Consider the following 19,794-nt stretch of genomic DNA (forward strand, 5'->3'; position numbering starts at 1 on the left):
ACAGTGCCCCTGAGCTCCTTTCTTCAACTCGCTTTCTTTTGAGCCGGCCGCAACACCGCAGGATGGCTTCAGGCCCTAATCTGGTTCCGGCACGGCACGCTGAGCCTTTGGTTAATTCCTCTTCCTGGTGGGAAATGAGAGTTAAATTTGCCCGTGAAGACACCTCCAGCTAGTCTCTCATTGGTTCTCGCTATTCCTGTTCATCTTCCGCAGAAATTGCAAACTGGGCCAAACAGGAGGTTAAAGGGACTGACTCTCCAAGTCCGGAGGGTGTTAGTAAAGCATCTGGAATGTTGCACCCGAGTACCAGGGTACGAAAACTGAGACATATTTGAACACGTCTCCCGATCACATGGTTGATCATACTCTAGGTTCCACATGCATGTTTTAGCTGAAGGAAGAATACCTTAAACCTGGGTAGTTGAAACCCGTGGAATGGGTACCATGCAATATGACTTCAAAGGGTCTTCATTTGCTCACCGAACCTCTCCAATCCTATCACTGCTGCGTTTATGCCCCTGTACACATGCTTGATTCTCTTTCGGAGACATAGCAATCCATAGGTTTTAAGATACTTACTAGTCAGGTACATTCTTAGGCATTTAATATGCGGTGTTGAGTCCATTTCGTTGAGCAAGAGGTAGCTCTTTTCTATTCCATATTTGGCTTAAGGAACTTTATCTGTGCTCATTTCAATCTCTGGTTTTATGCAGCACCCCAACTCACCTTTACCCTTAAGAAAGCATAAGTTGGTTTTCTAAATTTGAGACCCTGTTCTGTTCTGTAATTCAGTTCCTGTGTAGCCAAGTTTACATTCCGTGTATTACTGATATCTTATGATGTTTCTTTTTCTGTGTGACTTATTTCAGTTAGAATCATCATACCTGAATCCACTCATTGTGCTGCTAAGGGCCTGATGACATAGATTTCATTGCTGAGTGATATTGCTTTGTAAGTAAATACCACAACTTCTTTATCCATTTTTCACTTTCTGCGATGTTGAACTTGTACTGTAAACGAGGTTCTTGTAAACAGAGGCGTCCCAAACTTTGGGGTGGCTGTGTCTTTTTGATTTTAATTTCCCTAAGCTATAGGACCATAAGTGGAAGTGCCCTAGGCTCTGTTGCTTTGTTTTTTAGATGTTTCAGGAAACACCATACACTTCTCCCGAGTGTCTGTTGGCAATTTACATCCCGCCCATCAGCATAACAAGGCTCCCAGTTCTCCATGGCCTGTCCTGCCTTTCTGGATTTTACACTTTTTTCAGATGGCCCTTTTGACCGGGGGGAAGTGAGACTTCATTGTAGTGCAGATTTCCTTTGCAAGCTTGCTTGGTTGGCCAAAAAGGGCGTATGCGTTTTTTCCTGAATATATTCAGGAAAAAACGCATACGCCCTTTTTGGCCAAGTGCATCATTGTGGACGTTCTGCCTCTTTTCCTATGCTTTCAATGCAATTCCAGTCTGCCTCCTGAAATCGGTTTCCTGCAATTCTGCCCCGCTTTCAAGTCCTCTTGGCAGCCTTACTTCAGTATATTTTTGGACGATAGCTGTCATTTATAACTCTGCAGGTTTGTGAATTACAGTGCCCCTGAGCTCCTTTCTTCAACTCGCTTTCTTTTGAGCCGGCCGCAACACCGCAGGATGGCTTCAGGCCCTAATCTGGTTCCGGCACGGCACGCTGAGCCTTTGGTTAATTCCTCTTCCTGGTGGGAAATGAGAGTTAAATTTGCCCGTCCAGACACCTCCAGCTAGTCTCTCATTGGTTCTCGCTATTCCTGTTCATCTTCCGCAGAAATTGCAAACTGGGCCAAACAGGAGGTTAAAGGGACTGACTCTCCAAGTCGGGAGGGTGTTAGTAAAGCGTCTGGAATGTTGCACCCGAGTACCAGGGTACGAAAACTGAGACATATTTGAACACGTCTCCCGATCACATGGTTGATCAGACTCTAGGTTCCACATGCATGTTTTAGCTGAAGGAAGAATACCTTAAACCTGGGTAGTTGAAACCCGTGGAATGGGTACCATGCAATATGACTTCAAAGGGTCTTCATTTGCTCACCGAACCTCTCCAATCCTATCACTGCTGCGTTTATGCCCCTGTACACATGCTTGATTCTCTTTCGGAGACATAGCAATCCATAGGTTTTAAGATACTTACTAGTCAGGTACATTCTTAGGCATTTAATATGCGGTGTTGAGTCCATTTCGTTGAGCAAGGAGTAGCTCTTGTCTATTCCATATTTGGCTTAAGGAACTTTATCTGTGCTCATTTCAATCTCTGGTTTTATGCAGCACCCCAACTCACCTTTACCCTTAAGAAAGCATAAGTTGGTTTTCTAAATTTGAGACCCTGTTCTGTTCTGTAATTCAGTTCCTGTGTAGCCAAGTTTACATTCCGTGTATTACTGATATCTTATGATGTTTCTTTTTCTGTGTGACTTATTTCAGTTAGAATCATCATACCTGAATCCACTCATTGTGCTGCTAAGGGCCTGATGACATAGATTTCATTGCTGAGTGATATTGCTTTGTAAGTAAATACCACAACTTCTTTATCCATTTTTCACTTTCTGCGATGTTGAACTTGTACTGTAAACGAGGTTCTTGTAAACAGAGGCATCCCAAACTTTGGGGTGGCTGTGTCTTTTTGATTTTAATTTCCCTAAGCTATAGGACCATAAGTGGAAGTGCCCTAGGCTCTGTTGCTTTGTTTTTTAGATGTTTCAGGAAACACCATACACTTCTCCCGAGTGTCTGTTGGCAATTTACATCCCGCCCATCAGCATAACAAGGCTCCCAGTTCTCCATGGCCTGTCCTGCCTTTCTGGATTTTACACTTTTTTCAGATGGCCCTTTTGACCGGGGGGAAGTGAGACTTCATTGTAGTGCAGATTTCCTTTGCAAGCTTGCTTGGTTGGCCAAAAAGGGCGTATGCGTTTTTTCCTGAATATATTCAGGAAAAAACGCATACGCCCTTTTTGGCCAAGTGCATCATTGTGGACGTTCTGCCTCTTTTCCTATGCTTTCAATGCAATTCCAGTCTGTCTCCTGAAATCGGTTTCCTGCAATTCTGCCCCGCTTTCAAGTCCTCTTGGCAGCCTTACTTCAGTATATTTTTGGACGATAGCTGTCATTTATAACTCTGCAGGTTTGTGAATTACAGTGCCCCTGAGCTCCTTTCTTCAACTCGCTTTCTTTTGAGCCGGCCGCAACACCGCAGGATGGCTTCAGGCCCTAATCTGGTTCCGGCACGGCACGCTGAGCCTTTGGTTAATTCCTCTTCCTGGTGGGAAATGAGAGTTAAATTTGCCCGTCCAGACACCTCCAGCTAGTCTCTCATTGGTTCTCGCTATTCCTGTTCATCTTCCGCAGAAATTGCAAACTGGGCCAAACAGGAGGTTAAAGGGACTGACTCTCCAAGTCGGGAGGGTGTTAGTAAAGCGTCTGGAATGTTGCACCCGAGTACCAGGGTACAAAAACTGAGACATATTTGAACACGTCTCCCAATCACATGGTTGATCAGACTCTAGGTTCCACATGCATGTTTTACCTGAAGGAAGAATACCTTAAACCTGGGTAGTTGAAACCCGTGGAATGGGTACCATGCAATATGACTTCAAAGGGTCTTCATTTGCTCACCGAACCTCTCCAATCCTATCACTGCTGCATTTATGCCCCTGTACACATGCTTGATTCTCTTTCGGAGACATAGCAATCCATAGGTTTTAAGATACTTACTAGTCAGGTACATTCTTAGGCATTTAATATGCGGTGTTGAGTCCATTTCGTTGAGCAAGGAGTAGCTCTTGTCTATTCCATATTTGGCTTAAGGAACTTTATCTGTGCTCATTTCAATCTCTGGTTTTATGCAGCACCCCAACTCACCTTTCCCCTTAAGCAAGCATAAGTTGGTTTTCTAAATTTGAGACCCTGTTCTGTTCTGTAATTCAGTTCCTGTGTAGCCAAGTTTACATTCCGTGTATTACTGATATCTTATGATGTTTCTTTTTCTGTGTGACTTATTTCAGTTAGAATCATCATACCTGAATCCACTCATTGTGCTGCTAAGGGCCTGATGACATAGATTTCATTGCTGAGTGATATTGCTTTGTAAGTAAATACCACAACTTCTTTATCCATTTTTCACTTTCTGCGATGTTGAACTTGTACTGTAAATGAGGTTCTTGTAAACAGAGGCGTCCCAAACTTTGGGGTGGCTGTGTCTTTTTGATTTTAATTTCCCTAAGCTATAGGACCATAAGTGGAAGTGCCCTAGGCTCTGTTGCTTTGTTTTTTAGATGTGTCAGGAAACACCATACACTTCTCCCGAGTGTCTGTTGGCAATTTACATCCCGCCCATCAGCATAACAAGGCTCCCAGTTCTCCATGGCCTGTCCTGCCTTTCTGGATTTTACACTTTTTTCAGATGGCCCTTTTGACCGGGGGGAAGTGAGACTTCATTGTAGTGCAGATTTCCTTTGCAAGCTTGCTTGGTTGGCCAAAAAGGGCGTATGCGTTTTTTCCTGAATATATTCAGGAAAAAACGCATACGCCCTTTTTGGCCAAGTGCATCATTGTGGACGTTCTGCCTCTTTTCCTATGCTTTCAATGCAATTCCAGTCTACCTCCTGAAATCGGTTTCCTGCAATTCTGCCCCGCTTTCAAGTCCTCTTGGCAGCCTTACTTCAGTATATTTTTGGACGATAGTTGTCATTTATACTCTGCAGGTTTGTGAATTACAGTGCCCCTGAGCTCCTTTCTTCAACTCGCTTTCTTTTGAGCCGGCCGCAACACCGCAGGATGGCTGCAGGCCCTAATCTGGTTCCGGCACGGCACGCTGAGCCTTTGGTTAATTCCTCTTCCTGGTGGGAAATGAGAGTTAAATTTGCCCGTCCAGACACTTCCAGCTAGTCTCTCATTGGTTCTCGCTATTCCTGTTCATCTTCCGCAGAAATTGCAAACTGGGCCAAACAGGAGGTTAAAGGGACTGACTCTCCAAGTCGGGAGGGTGTTAGTAAAGCGTCTGGAATGTTGCACCCGAGTACCAGGGTACGAAAACTGAGACATATTTGAACACGTCTCCCGATCACATGGTTGATCATACTCTAGGTTCCACATGCATGTTTTAGCTGAAGGAAGAATACCTTAAACCTGGGTAGTTGAAACCCGTGGAATGGGTACCATGCAATATGACTTCAAAGGGTCTTCATTTGCTCACCGAACCTCTCCAATCCTATCACTGCTGCGTTTATGCCCCTGTACACATGCTTGATTCTCTTTCGGAGACATAGCAATCCATAGGTTTTAAGATACTTACTAGTCAGGTACATTCTTAGGCATTTAATATGCGGTGTTGAGTCCATTTCGTTGAGCAAGGAGTAGCTCTTGTCTATTCCATATTTGGCTTAAGGAACTTTATCTGTGCTCATTTCAATCTCTGGTTTTATGCAGCACCCCAACTCACCTTTACCCTTAAGAAAGCATAAGTTGGTTTTCTAAATTTGAGACCCTGTTCTGTTCTGTAATTCAGTTCCTGTGTAGCCAAGTTTACATTCCGTGTATTACTGATATCTTATGATGTTTCTTTTTCTGTGTGACTTATTTCAGTTAGAATCATCATACCTGAATCCACTCATTGTGCTGCTAAGGGCCTGATGACATAGATTTCATTGCTGAGTGATATTGCTTTGTAAGTAAATACCACAACTTCTTTATCCATTTTTCACTTTCTGCGATGTTGAACTTGTACTGTAAACGAGGTTCTTGTAAACAGAGGCGTCCCAAACTTTGGGGTGGCTGTGTCTTTTTGATTTTAATTTCCCTAAGCTATAGGACCATAAGTGGAAGTGCCCTAGGCTCTGTTGCTTTGTTTTTTAGATGTTTCAGGAAACACCATACACTTCTCCCGAGTGTCTGTTGGCAATTTACATCCCGCCCATCAGCATAACAAGGCTCCCAGTTCTCCATGGCCTGTCCTGCCTTTCTGGATTTTACACTTTTTTCAGATGGCCCTTTTGACCGGGGGGAAGTGAGACTTCATTGTAGTGCAGATTTCCTTTGCAAGCTTGCTTGGTTGGCCAAAAAGGGCGTATGCGTTTTTTCCTGAATATATTCAGGAAAAAACGCATACGCCCTTTTTGGCCAAGTGCATCATTGTGGACGTTCTGCCTCTTTTCCTATGCTTTCAATGCAATTCCAGTCTGCCTCCTGAAATCGGTTTCCTGCAATTCTGCCCCGCTTTCAAGTCCTCTTGGCAGCCTTACTTCAGTATATTTTTGGACGATAGCTGTCATTTATAACTCTGCAGGTTTGTGAATTACAGTGCCCCTGAGCTCCTTTCTTCAACTCGCTTTCTTTTGAGCCGGCCGCAACACCGCAGGATGGCTTCAGGCCCTAATCTGGTTCCGGCACGGCACGCTGAGCCTTTGGTTAATTCCTCTTCCTGGTGGGAAATGAGAGTTAAATTTGCCCGTCCAGACACCTCCAGCTAGTCTCTCATTGGTTCTCGCTATTCCTGTTCATCTTCCGCAGAAATTGCAAACTGGGCCAAACAGGAGGTTAAAGGGACTGACTCTCCAAGTCGGGAGGGTGTTAGTAAAGCGTCTGGAATGTTGCACCCGAGTACCAGGGTACGAAAACTGAGACATATTTGAACACGTCTCCCGATCACATGGTTGATCATACTCTAGGTTCCACATGCATGTTTTAGCTGAAGGAAGAATACCTTAAACCTGGGTAGTTGAAACCCGTGGAATGGGTACCATGCAATATGACTTCAAAGGGTCTTCATTTGCTCACCGAACCTCTCCAATCCTATCACTGCTGCATTTATGCCCCTGTACACATGCTTGATTCTCTTTCGGAGACATAGCAATCCATAGGTTTTAAGATACTTACTAGTCAGGTACATTCTTAGGCATTTAATATGCGGTGTTGAGTCCATTTCGTTGAGCAAGGAGTAGCTCTTGTCTATTCCATATTTGGCTTAAGGAACTTTATCTGTGCTCATTTCAATCTCTGGTTTTATGCAGCACCCCAACTCACCTTTACCCTTAAGCAAGCATAAGTTGGTTTTCTAAATTTGAGACCCTGTTCTGTTCTGTAATTCAGTTCCTGTGTAGCCAAGTTTACATTCCGTGTATTACTGATATCTTATGATGTTTCTTTTTCTGTGTGACTTATTTCAGTTAGAATCATCATACCTGAATCCACTCATTGTGCTGCTAAGGGCCTGACGACATAGATTTCATTGCTGAGTGATATTGCTTTGTAAGTAAATACCACAACTTCTTTATCCATTTTTCACTTTCTGCGATGTTGAACTTGTACTGTAAATGAGGTTCTTGTAAACAGAGGCGTCCCAATGTTTGGGGTGGCTGTGTCTTTTTGATTTTAATTTCCCTAAGCTATAGGACCATAAGTGGAAGTGCCCTAGGCTCTGTTGCTTTGTTTTTTAGATGTGTCAGGAAACACCATACACTTCTCCCGAGTGTCTGTTGGCAATTTACATCCCGCCCATCAGCATAACAAGGCTCCCAGTTCTCCATGGCCTGTCCTGCCTTTCTGGATTTTACACTTTTTTCAGATGGCCCTTTTGACCGGGGGGAAGTGAGACTTCATTGTAGTGCAGATTTCCTTTGCAAGCTTGCTTGGTTGGCCAAAAAGGGCGTATGCGTTTTTTCCTGAATATATTCAGGAAAAAACGCATACGCCCTTTTTGGCCAAGTGCATCATTGTGGACGTTCTGCCTCTTTTCCTATGCTTTCAATGCAATTCCAGTCTACCTCCTGAAATCGGTTTCCTGCAATTCTGCCCCGCTTTCAAGTCCTCTTGGCAGCCTTACTTCAGTATATTTTTGGACGATAGCTGTCATTTATAACTCTGCAGGTTTGTGAATTACAGTGCCCCTGAGCTCCTTTCTTCAACTCGCTTTCTTTTGAGCTGGCCGCAACACCGCAGGATGGCTTCAGGCCCTAATCTGGTTCCGGCACGGCACGCTGAGCCTTTGGTTAATTCCTCTTCCTGGTGGGAAATGAGAGTTAAATTTGCCCGTCCAGACACCTCCAGCTAGTCTCTCATTGGTTCTCGCTATTCCTGTTCATCTTCCGCAGAAATTGCAAACTGGGCCAAACAGGAGGTTAAAGGGACTGACTCTCCAAGTCGGGAGGGTGTTAGTAAAGCGTCTGGAATGTTGCACCCGAGTACCAGGGTACGAAAACTGAGACATATTTGAACACGTCTCCCGATCACATGGTTGATCATACTCTAGGTTCCACATGCATGTTTTAGCTGAAGGAAGAATACCTTAAACCTGGGTAGTTGAAACCCGTGGAATGGGTACCATGCAATATGACTTCAAAGGGTCTTCATTTGCTCACCGAACCTCTCCAATCCTATCACTGCTGCATTTATGCCCCTGTACACATGCTTGATTCTCTTTCGGAGACATAGCAATCCATAGGTTTTAAGATACTTACTAGTCAGGTACATTCTTAGGCATTTAATATGCGGTGTTGAGTCCATTTCGTTGAGCAAGGAGTAGCTCTTGTCTATTCCATATTTGGCTTAAGGAACTTTATCTGTGCTCATTTCAATCTCTGGTTTTATGCAGCACCCCAACTCACCTTTCCCCTTAAGCAAGCATAAGTTGGTTTTCTAAATTTGAGACCCTGTTCTGTTCTGTAATTCAGTTCCTGTGTAGCCAAGTTTACATTCCGTGTATTACTGATATCTTATGATGTTTCTTTTTCTGTGTGACTTATTTCAGTTAGAATCATCATACCTGAATCCACTCATTGTGCTGCTAAGGGCCTGATGACATAGATTTCATTGCTGAGTGATATTGCTTTGTAAGTAAATACCACAACTTCTTTATCCATTTTTCACTTTCTGCGATGTTGAACTTGTACTGTAAACGAGGTTCTTGTAAACAGAGGCGTCCCAAACTTTGGGGTGGCTGTGTCTTTTTGATTTTAATTTCCCTAAGCTATAGGACCATAAGTGGAAGTGCCCTAGGCTCTGTTGCTTTGTTTTTTAGATGTTTCAGGAAACACCATACACTTCTCCCGAGTGTCTGTTGGCAATTTACATCCCGCCCATCAGCATAACAAGGCTCCCAGTTCTCCATGGCCTGTCCTGCCTTTCTGGATTTTACACTTTTTTCAGATGGCCCTTTTGACCGGGGGGAAGTGAGACTTCATTGTAGTGCAGATTTCCTTTGCAAGCTTGCTTGGTTGGCCAAAAAGGGCGTATGCGTTTTTTCCTGAATATATTCAGGAAAAAACGCATACGCCCTTTTTGGCCAAGTGCATCATTGTGGACGTTCTGCCTCTTTTCCTATGCTTTCAATGCAATTCCAGTCTACCTCCTGAAATCGGTTTCCTGCAATTCTGCCCCGCTTTCAAGTCCTCTTGGCAGCCTTACTTCAGTATATTTTTGGACGATAGCTGTCATTTATAACTCTGCAGGTTTGTGAATTACAGTGCCCCTGAGCTCCTTTCTTCAACTCGCTTTCTTTTGAGCTGGCCGCAACACCGCAGGATGGCTTCAGGCCCTAATCTGGTTCCGGCACGGCACGCTGAGCCTTTGGTTAATTCCTCTTCCTGGTGGGAAATGAGAGTTAAATTTGCCCGTCCAGACACCTCCAGCTAGTCTCTCATTGGTTCTCGCTATTCCTGTTCATCTTCCGCAGAAATTGCAAACTGGGCCAAACAGGAGGTTAAAGGGACTGACTCTCCAAGTCGGGAGGGTGTTAGTAAAGCGTCTGGAATGTTGCACCCGAGTACCAGGGTACGAAAACTGAGACATATTTGAACACGTCTCCCGATCACATGGTTGATCATACTCTAGGTTCCACATGCATGTTTTAGCTGAAGGAAGAATACCTTAAACCTGGGTAGTTGAAACCCGTGGAATGGGTACCATGCAATATGACTTCAAAGGGTCTTCATTTGCTCACCGAACCTCTCCAATCCTATCACTGCTGCGTTTATGCCCCTGTACACATGCTTGATTCTCTTTCGGAGACATAGCAATCCATAGGTTTTAAGATACTTACTAGTCAGGTACATTCTTAGGCATTTAATATGCGGTGTTGAGTCCATTTCGTTGAGCAAGGAGTAGCTCTTGTCTATTCCATATTTGGCTTAAGGAACTTTATCTGTGCTCATTTCAATCTCTGGTTTTATGCAGCACCCCAACTCACCTTTACCCTTAAGCAAGCATAAGTTGGTTTTCTACATTTGAGACCCTGTTCTGTTCTGTAATTCAGTTCCTGTGTAGCCAAGTTTACATTCCGTGTATTACTGATATCTTATGATGTTTCTTTTTCTGTGTGACTTATTTCAGTTAGAATCATCATACCTGAATCCACTCATTGTGCTGCTAAGGGCCTGATGACATAGATTTCATTGCTGAGTGATATTGCTTTGTAAGTAAATACCACAACTTCTTTATCCATTTTTCACTTTCTGCGATGTTGAACTTGTACTGTAAACGAGGTTCTTGTAAACAGAGGCGTCCCAATGTTTGGGGTGGCTGTGTCTTTTTGATTTTAATTTCCCTAAGCTATAGGACCATAAGTGGAAGTGCCCTAGGCTCTGTTGCTTTGTTTTTTAGATGTTTCAGGAAACACCATACACTTCTCCCTAGTGTCTGTTGGCAATTTACATCCCGCCCATCAGCATAACAAGGCTCCCAGTTCTCCATGGCCTGTCCTGCCTTTCTGGATTTTACACTTTTTTCAGATGGCCCTTTTGACCGGGGGGAAGTGAGACTTCATTGTAGTGCAGATTTCCTTTGCAAGCTTGCTTGGTTGGCCAAAAAGGGCGTATGCGTTTTTTCCTGAATATATTCAGGAAAAAACGCATACGCCCTTTTTGGCCAAGTGCATCATTGTGGACGTTCTGCCTCTTTTCCTATGCTTTCAATGCAATTCCAGTCTACCTCCTGAAATCGGTTTCCTGCAATTCTGCCCCGCTTTCAAGTCCTCTTGGCAGCCTTACTTCAGTATATTTTTGGACGATAGCTGTCATTTATAACTCTGCAGGTTTGTGAATTACAGTGCCCCTGAGCTCCTTTCTTCAACTCGCTTTCTTTTGAGCCGGCCGCAACACCGCAGGATGGCTTCAGGCCCTAATCTGGTTCCGGCACGGCACGCTGAGCCTTTGGTTAATTCCTCTTCCTGGTGGGAAATGAGAGTTAAATTTGCCCGTCCAGACACCTCCAGCTAGTCTCTCATTGGTTCTCGCTATTCCTGTTCATCTTCCGCAGAAATTGCAAACTGGGCCAAACAGGAGGTTAAAGGGACTGACTCTCCAAGTCGGGAGGGTGTTAGTAAAGCGTCTGGAATGTTGCACCCGAGTACCAGGGTACGAAAACTGAGACATATTTGAACACGTCTCCCGATCACATGGTTGATCATACTCTAGGTTCCACATGCATGTTTTAGCTGAAGGAAGAATACCTTAAACCTGGGTAGTTGAAACCCGTGGAATGGGTACCATGCAATATGACTTCAAAGGGTCTTCATTTGCTCACCGAACCTCTCCAATCCTATCACTGCTGCGTTTATGCCCCTGTACACATGCTTGATTCTCTTTCGGAGACATAGCAATCCATAGGTTTTAAGATACTTACTAGTCAGGTACATTCTTAGGCATTTAATATGCGGTGTTGAGTCCATTTCGTTGAGCAAGGAGTAGCTCTTGTCTATTCCATATTTGGCTTAAGGAACTTTATCTGTGCTCATTTCAATCTCTGGTTTTATGCAGCACCCCAACTCACCTTTACCCTTAAGCAAGCATAAGTTGGTTTTCTAAATTTGAGACCCTGTTCTGTTCTGTAATTCAGTTCCTGTGTAGCCAAGTTTACATTCCGTGTATTACTGATATCTTATGATGTTTCTTTTTCTGTGTGACTTATTTCAGTTAGAATCATCATACCTGAATCCACTCATTGTGCTGCTAAGGGCCTGATGACATAGATTTCATTGCTGAGTGATATTGCTTTGTAAGTAAATACCACAACTTCTTTATCCATTTTTCACTTTCTGCAATGTTGAACTTGTACTGTAAACGAGGTTCTTGTAAACAGAGGCGTCCCAATGTTTGGGGTGGCTGTGTCTTTTTGATTTTAATTTCCCTAAGCTATAGGACCATAAGTGGAAGTGCCCTAGGCTCTGTTGCTTTGTTTTTTAGATGTTTCAGGAAACACCATACACTTCTCCCTAGTGTCTGTTGGCAATTTACATCCCGCCCATCAGCATAACAAGGCTCCCAGTTCTCCATGGCCTGTCCTGCCTTTCTGGATTTTACACTTTTTTCAGATGGCCCTTTTGACCGGGGGGAAATGAGACTTCATTGTAGTGCAGATTTCCTTTGCAAGCTTGCTTGGTTGGCCAAAAAGGGCGTATGCGTTTTTTCCAGAATATATTCAGGAAAAAACGCATACGCCCTTTTTGGCCAAGTGCATCATTGTGGACGTTCTGCCTCTTTTCCTATGCTTTCAATGCAATTCCAGTCTACCTCCTGAAATCGGTTTCCTGCAATTCTGCCCCGCTTTCAAGTCCTCTTGGCAGCCTTACTTCAGTATATTTTTGGACGATAGCTGTCATTTATAACTCTGCAGGTTTGTGAATTACAGTGCCCCTGAGCTCCTTTCTTCAACTCGCTTTCTTTTGAGCTGGCCGCAACACCGCAGGATGGCTTCAGGCCCTAATCTGGTTCCGGCACGGCACGCTGAGCCTTTGGTTAATTCCTCTTCCTGGTGGGAAATGAGAGTTAAATTTGCCCGTCCAGACACCTCCAGCTAGTCTCTCATTGGTTCTCGCTATTCCTGTTCATCTTCCGCAGAAATTGCAAACTGGGCCAAACAGGAGGTTAAAGGGACTGACTCTCCAAGTCGGGAGGGTGTTAGTAAAGCGTCTGGAATGTTGCACCCGAGTACCAGGGTACGAAAACTGAGACATATTTGAACACGTCTCCCGATCACATGGTTGATCAGACTCTAGGTTCCACATGCATGTTTTACCTGAAGGAAGAATACCTTAAACCTGGGTAGTTGAAACCCGTGGAATGGGTACCATGCAATATGACTTCAAAGGGTCTTCATTTGCTCACCGAACCTCTCCAATCCTATCACTGCTGCATTTATGCCCCTGTACACATGCTTGATTCTCTTTCGGAGACATAGCAATCCATAGGTTTTAAGATACTTACTAGTCAGGTACATTCTTAGGCATTTAATATGCGGTGTTGAGTCCATTTCGTTGAGCAAGGAGTAGCTCTTGTCTATTCCATATTTGGCTTAAGGAACTTTATCTGTGCTCATTTCAATCTCTGGTTTTATGCAGCACCCCAACTCACCTTTCCCCTTAAGCAAGCATAAGTTGGTTTTCTAAATTTGAGACCCTGTTCTGTTCTGTAATTCAGTTCCTGTGTAGCCAAGTTTACATTCCGTGTATTACTGATATCTTATGATGTTTCTTTTTCTGTGTGACTTATTTCAGTTAGAATCATCATACCTGAATCCACTCATTGTGCTGCTAAGGGCCTGATGACATAGATTTCATTGCTGAGTGATATTGCTTTGTAAGTAAATACCACAACTTCTTTATCCATTTTTCACTTTCTGCGATGTTGAACTTGTACTGTAAACGAGGTTCTTGTAAACAGAGGCGTCCCAAACTTTGGGGTGGCTGTGTCTTTTTGATTTTAATTTCCCTAAGCTATAGGACCATAAGTGGAAGTGCCCTAGGCTCTGTTGCTTTGTTTTTTAGATGTTTCAGGAAACACCATACACTTCTCCCGAGTGTCTGTTGGCAATTTACATCCCGCCCATCAGCATAACAAGGCTCCCAGTTCTCCATGGCCTGTCCTGCCTTTCTGGATTTTACACTTTTTTCAGATGGCCCTTTTGACCGGGGGGAAGTGAGACTTCATTGTAGTGCAGATTTCCTTTGCAAGCTTGCTTGGTTGGCCAAAAAGGGCGTATGCGTTTTTTCCTGAATATATTCAGGAAAAAACGCATACGCCCTTTTTGGCCAAGTGCATCATTGTGGACGTTCTGCCTCTTTTCCTATGCTTTCAATGCAATTCCAGTCTACCTCCTGAAATCGGTTTCCTGCAATTCTGCCCCGCTTTCAAGTCCTCTTGGCAGCCTTACTTCAGTATATTTTTGGACGATAGCTGTCATTTATAACTCTGCAGGTTTGTGAATTACAGTGCCCCTGAGCTCCTTTCTTCAACTCGCTTTCTTTTGAGCTGGCCGCAACACCGCAGGATGGCTTCAGGCCCTAATCTGGTTCCGGCACGGCACGCTGAGCCTTTGGTTAATTCCTCTTCCTGGTGGGAAATGAGAGTTAAATTTGCCCGTCCAGACACCTCCAGCTAGTCTCTCATTGGTTCTCGCTATTCCTGTTCATCTTCCGCAGAAATTGCAAACTGGGCCAAACAGGAGGTTAAAGGGACTGACTCTCCAAGTCGGGAGGGTGTTAGTAAAGCGTCTGGAATGTTGCACCCGAGTACCAGGGTACGAAAACTGAGACATATTTGAACACGTCTCCCGATCACATGGTTGATCATACTCTAGGTTCCACATGCATGTTTTAGCTGAAGGAAGAATACCTTAAACCTGGGTAGTTGAAACCCGTGGAATGGGTACCATACAATATGACTTCAAAGGGTCTTCATTTGCTCACCGAACCTCTCCAATCCTATCACTGCTGCGTTTATGCCCCTGTACACATGCTTGATTCTCTTTCGGAGACATAGCAATCCATAGGTTTTAAGATACTTACTAGTCAGGTACATTCTTAGGCATTTAATATGCGGTGTTGAGTCCATTTCGTTGAGCAAGGAGTAGCTCTTGTCTATTCCATATTTGGCTTAAGGAACTTTATCTGTGCTCATTTCAATCTCTGGTTTTATGCAGCACCCCAACTCACCTTTCCCCTTAAGCAAGCATAAGTTGGTTTTCTAAATTTGAGACCCTGTTCTGTTCTGTAATTCAGTTCCTGTGTAGCCAAGTTTACATTCCGTGTATTACTGATATCTTATGATGTTTCTTTTTCTGTGTGACTTATTTCAGTTAGAATCATCATACCTGAATCCACTCATTGTGCTGCTAAGGGCCTGATGACATAGATTTCATTGCTGAGTGATATTGCTTTGTAAGTAAATACCACAACTTCTTTATCCATTTTTCACTTTCTGCGATGTTGAACTTGTACTGTAAACGAGGTTCTTGTAAACAGAGGCGTCCCAAACTTTGGGGTGGCTGTGTCTTTTTGATTTTAATTTCCCTAAGCTATAGGACCATAAGTGGAAGTGCCCTAGGCTCTGTTGCTTTGTTTTTTAGATGTTTCAGGAAACACCATACACTTCTCCCGAGTGTCTGTTGGCAATTTACATCCCGCCCATCAGCATAACAAGGCTCCCAGTTCTCCATGGCCTGTCCTGCCTTTCTGGATTTTACACTTTTTTCAGATGGCCCTTTTGACCGGGGGGAAGTGAGACTTCATTGTAGTGCAGATTTCCTTTGCAAGCTTGCTTGGTTGGCCAAAAAGGGCGTATGCGTTTTTCCTGAATATATTCAGGAAAAAACGCATACGCCCTTTTTGGCCAAGTGCATCATTGTGGACGTTCTGCCTCTTTTCCTATGCTTTCAATGCAATTCCAGTCTACCTCCTGAAATCGGTTTCCTGCAATTCTGCCCCGCTTTCAAGTCCTCTTGGCAGCCTTACTTCAGTATATTTTTGGACGATAGCTGTCATTTATAACTCTGCAGGTTTGTGAATTACAGTGCCCCTGAGCTCCTTTCTTCAACTCGCTTTCTTTTGAGCTGGCCACAACACCGCAGGATGGCTTCAGGCCCTAATCTGGTTCCGGCACGGCACGCTGAGCCTTTGGTTAATTCCTCTTCCTGGTGGGAAATGAGAGTTAAATTTGCCCGTCCAGACACCTCCAGCTAGTCTCTCATTGGTTCTCGCTATTCCTGTTCATCTTCCGCAGAAATTGCAAACTGGGCCAAACAGGAGGTTAAAGGGACTGACTCTCCAAGTCGGGAGGGTGTTAGTAAAGCGTCTGGAATGTTGCACCCGAGTACCAGGGTACGAAAACTGAGACATATTTGAACACGTCTCCCGATCACATGGTTGATCAGACTCTAGGTTCCACATGCATGTTTTACCTGAAGGAAGAATACCTTAAACCTGGGTAGTTGAAACCCGTGGAATGGGTACCATACAATATGACTTCAAAGGGTCTTCATTTGCTCACCGAACCTCTCCAATCCTATCACTGCTGCGTTTATGCCCCTGTACACATGCTTGATTCTCTTTCGGAGACATAGCAATCCATAGGTTTTAAGATACTTACTAGTCAGGTACATTCTTAGGCATTTAATATGCGGTGTTGAGTCCATTTCGTTGAGCAAGGAGTAGCTCTTGTCTATTCCATATTTGGCTTAAGGAACTTTATCTGTGCTCATTTCAATCTCTGGTTTTATGCAGCACCCCAACTCACCTTTCCCCTTAAGCAAGCATAAGTTGGTTTTCTAAATTTGAGACCCTGTTCTGTTCTGTAATTCAGTTCCTGTGTAGCCAAGTTTACATTCCGTGTATTACTGATATCTTATGATGTTTCTTTTTCTGTGTGACTTATTTCAGTTAGAATCATCATACCTGAATCCACTCATTGTGCTGCTAAGGGCCTGATGACATAGATTTCATTGCTGAGTGATATTGCTTTGTAAGTAAATACCACAACTTCTTTATCCATTTTTCACTTTCTGCGATGTTGAACTTGTACTGTAAACGAGGTTCTTGTAAACAGAGGCGTCCCAAACTTTGGGGTGGCTGTGTCTTTTTGATTTTAATTTCCCTAAGCTATAGGACCATAAGTGGAAGTGCCCTAGGCTCTGTTGCTTTGTTTTTTAGATGTTTCAGGAAACACCATACACTTCTCCCGAGTGTCTGTTGGCAATTTACATCCCGCCCATCAGCATAACAAGGCTCCCAGTTCTCCATGGCCTGTCCTGCCTTTCTGGATTTTACACTTTTTTCAGATGGCCCTTTTGACCGGGGGGAAGTGAGACTTCATTGTAGTGCAGATTTCCTTTGCAAGCTTGCTTGGTTGGCCAAAAAGGGCGTATGCGTTTTTTCCTGAATATATTCAGGAAAAAACGCATACGCCCTTTTTGGCCAAGTGCATCATTGTGGACGTTCTGCCTCTTTTCCTATGCTTTCAATGCAATTCCAGTCTACCTCCTGAAATCGGTTTCCTGCAATTCTGCCCCGCTTTCAAGTCCTCTTGGCAGCCTTACTTCAGTATATTTTTGGACGATAGCTGTCATTTATAACTCTGCAGGTTTGTGAATTACAGTGCCCCTGAGCTCCTTTCTTCAACTCGCTTTCTTTTGAGCTGGCCGCAACACCGCAGGATGGCTTCAGGCCCTAATCTGGTTCCGGCACGGCACGCTGAGCCTTTGGTTAATTCCTCTTCCTGGTGGGAAATGAGAGTTAAATTTGCCCGTCCAGACACCTCCAGCTAGTCTCTCATTGGTTCTCGCTATTCCTGTTCATCTTCCGCAGAAATTGCAAACTGGGCCAAACAGGAGGTTAAAGGGACTGACTCTCCAAGTCGGGAGGGTGTTAGTAAAGCGTCTGGAATGTTGCACCCGAGTACCAGGGTACGAAAACTGAGACATATTTGAACACGTCTCCCGATCACATGGTTGATCAGACTCTAGGTTCCACATGCATGTTTTACCTGAAGGAAGAATACCTTAAACCTGGGTAGTTGAAACCCGTGGAATGGGTCCCATGCAATATGACTTCAAAGGGTCTTCATTTGCTCACCGAACCTCTCCCATCCTATCACTGCTGCGTTTATGCCCCTGTACACATGCTTGATTCTCTTTCGGAGACATAGCAATCCATAGGTTTTAAGATACTTACTAGTCAGGTACATTCTTAGGCATTTAATATGCGGTGTTGAGTCCATTTCGTTGAGCAAGGAGTAGCTCTTGTCTATTCCATATTTGGCTTAAGGAACTTTATCTGTGCTCATTTCAATCTCTGGTTTTATGCAGCACCCCAACTCACCTTTCCCCTTAAGCAAGCATAAGTTGGTTTTCTAAATTTGAGACCCTGTTCTGTTCTGTAATTCAGTTCCTGTGTAGCCAAGTTTACATTCCGTGTATTACTGATATCTTATGATGTTTCTTTTTCTGTGTGACTTATTTCAGTTAGAATCATCATACCTGAATCCACTCATTGTGCTGCTAAGGGCCTGATGACATAGATTTCATTGCTGAGTGATATTGCTTTGTAAGTAAATACCACAACTTCTTTATCCATTTTTCACTTTCTGCGATGTTGAACTTGTACTGTAAACGAGGTTCTTGTAAACAGAGGCGTCCCAATGTTTGGGGTGGCTGTGTCTTTTTGATTTTAATTTCCCTAAGCTATAGGACCATAAGTGGAAGTGCCCTAGGCTCTGTTGCTTTGTTTTTTAGATGTTTCAGGAAACACCATACACTTCTCCCTAGTGTCTGTTGGCAATTTACATCCCGCCCATCAGCATAACAAGGCTCCCAGTTCTCCATGGCCTGTCCTGCCTTTCTGGATTTTACACTTTTTTCAGATGGCCCTTTTGACCGGGGGGAAGTGAGACTTCATTGTAGTGCAGATTTCCTTTGCAAGCTTGCTTGGTTGGCCAAAAAGGGCGTATGCGTTTTTTCCAGAATATATTCAGGAAAAAACGCATACGCCCTTTTTGGCCAAGTGCATCATTGTGGACGTTCTGCCTCTTTTCCTATGCTTTCAATGCAATTCCAGTCTACCTCCTGAAATCGGTTTCCTGCAATTCTGCCCCGCTTTCAAGTCCTCTTGGCAGCCTTACTTCAGTATATTTTTGGACGATAGCTGTCATTTATAACTCTGCAGGTTTGTGAATTACAGTGCCCCTGAGCTCCTTTCTTCAACTCGCTTTCTTTTGAGCTGGCCGCAACACCGCAGGATGGCTTCAGGCCCTAATCTGGTTCCGGCACGGCACGCTGAGCCTTTGGTTAATTCCTCTTCCTGGTGGGAAATGAGAGTTAAATTTGCCCGTCCAGACACCTCCAGCTAGTCTCTCATTGGTTCTCGCTATTCCTGTTCATCTTCCGCAGAAATTGCAAACTGGGCCAAACAGGAGGTTAAAGGGACTGACTCTCCAAGTCGGGAGGGTGTTAGTAAAGCGTCTGGAATGTTGCACCCGAGTACCAGGGTACGAAAACTGAGACATATTTGAACACGTCTCCCGATCACATGGTTGATCATACTCTAGGTTCCACATGCATGTTTTAGCTGAAGGAAGAATACCTTAAACCTGGGTAGTTGAAACCCGTGGAATGGGTCCCATGCAATATGACTTCAAAGGGTCTTCATTTGCTCACCGAACCTCTCCAATCCTATCACTGCTGCGTTTATGCCCCTGTACACATGCTTGATTCTCTTTCGGAGACATAGCAATCCATAGGTTTTAAGATACTTACTAGTCAGGTACATTCTTAGGCATTTAATATGCGGTGTTGAGTCCATTTCGTTGAGCAAGGAGTAGCTCTTGTCTATTCCATATTTGGCTTAAGGAACTTTATCTGTGCTCATTTCAATCTCTGGTTTTATGCAGCACCCCAACTCACCTTTCCCCTTAAGCAAGCATAAGTTGGTTTTCTAAATTTGAGACCCTGTTCTGTTCTGTAATTCAGTTCCTGTGTAGCCAAGTTTACATTCCGTGTATTACTGATATCTT

The sequence above is a fragment of the Pseudorca crassidens genome, chromosome 3 (genome assembly GCF_039906515.1).
Source record: "Pseudorca crassidens isolate mPseCra1 chromosome 3, mPseCra1.hap1, whole genome shotgun sequence".
NCBI classification, from domain to species: domain Eukaryota; kingdom Metazoa; phylum Chordata; class Mammalia; order Artiodactyla; family Delphinidae; genus Pseudorca; species Pseudorca crassidens.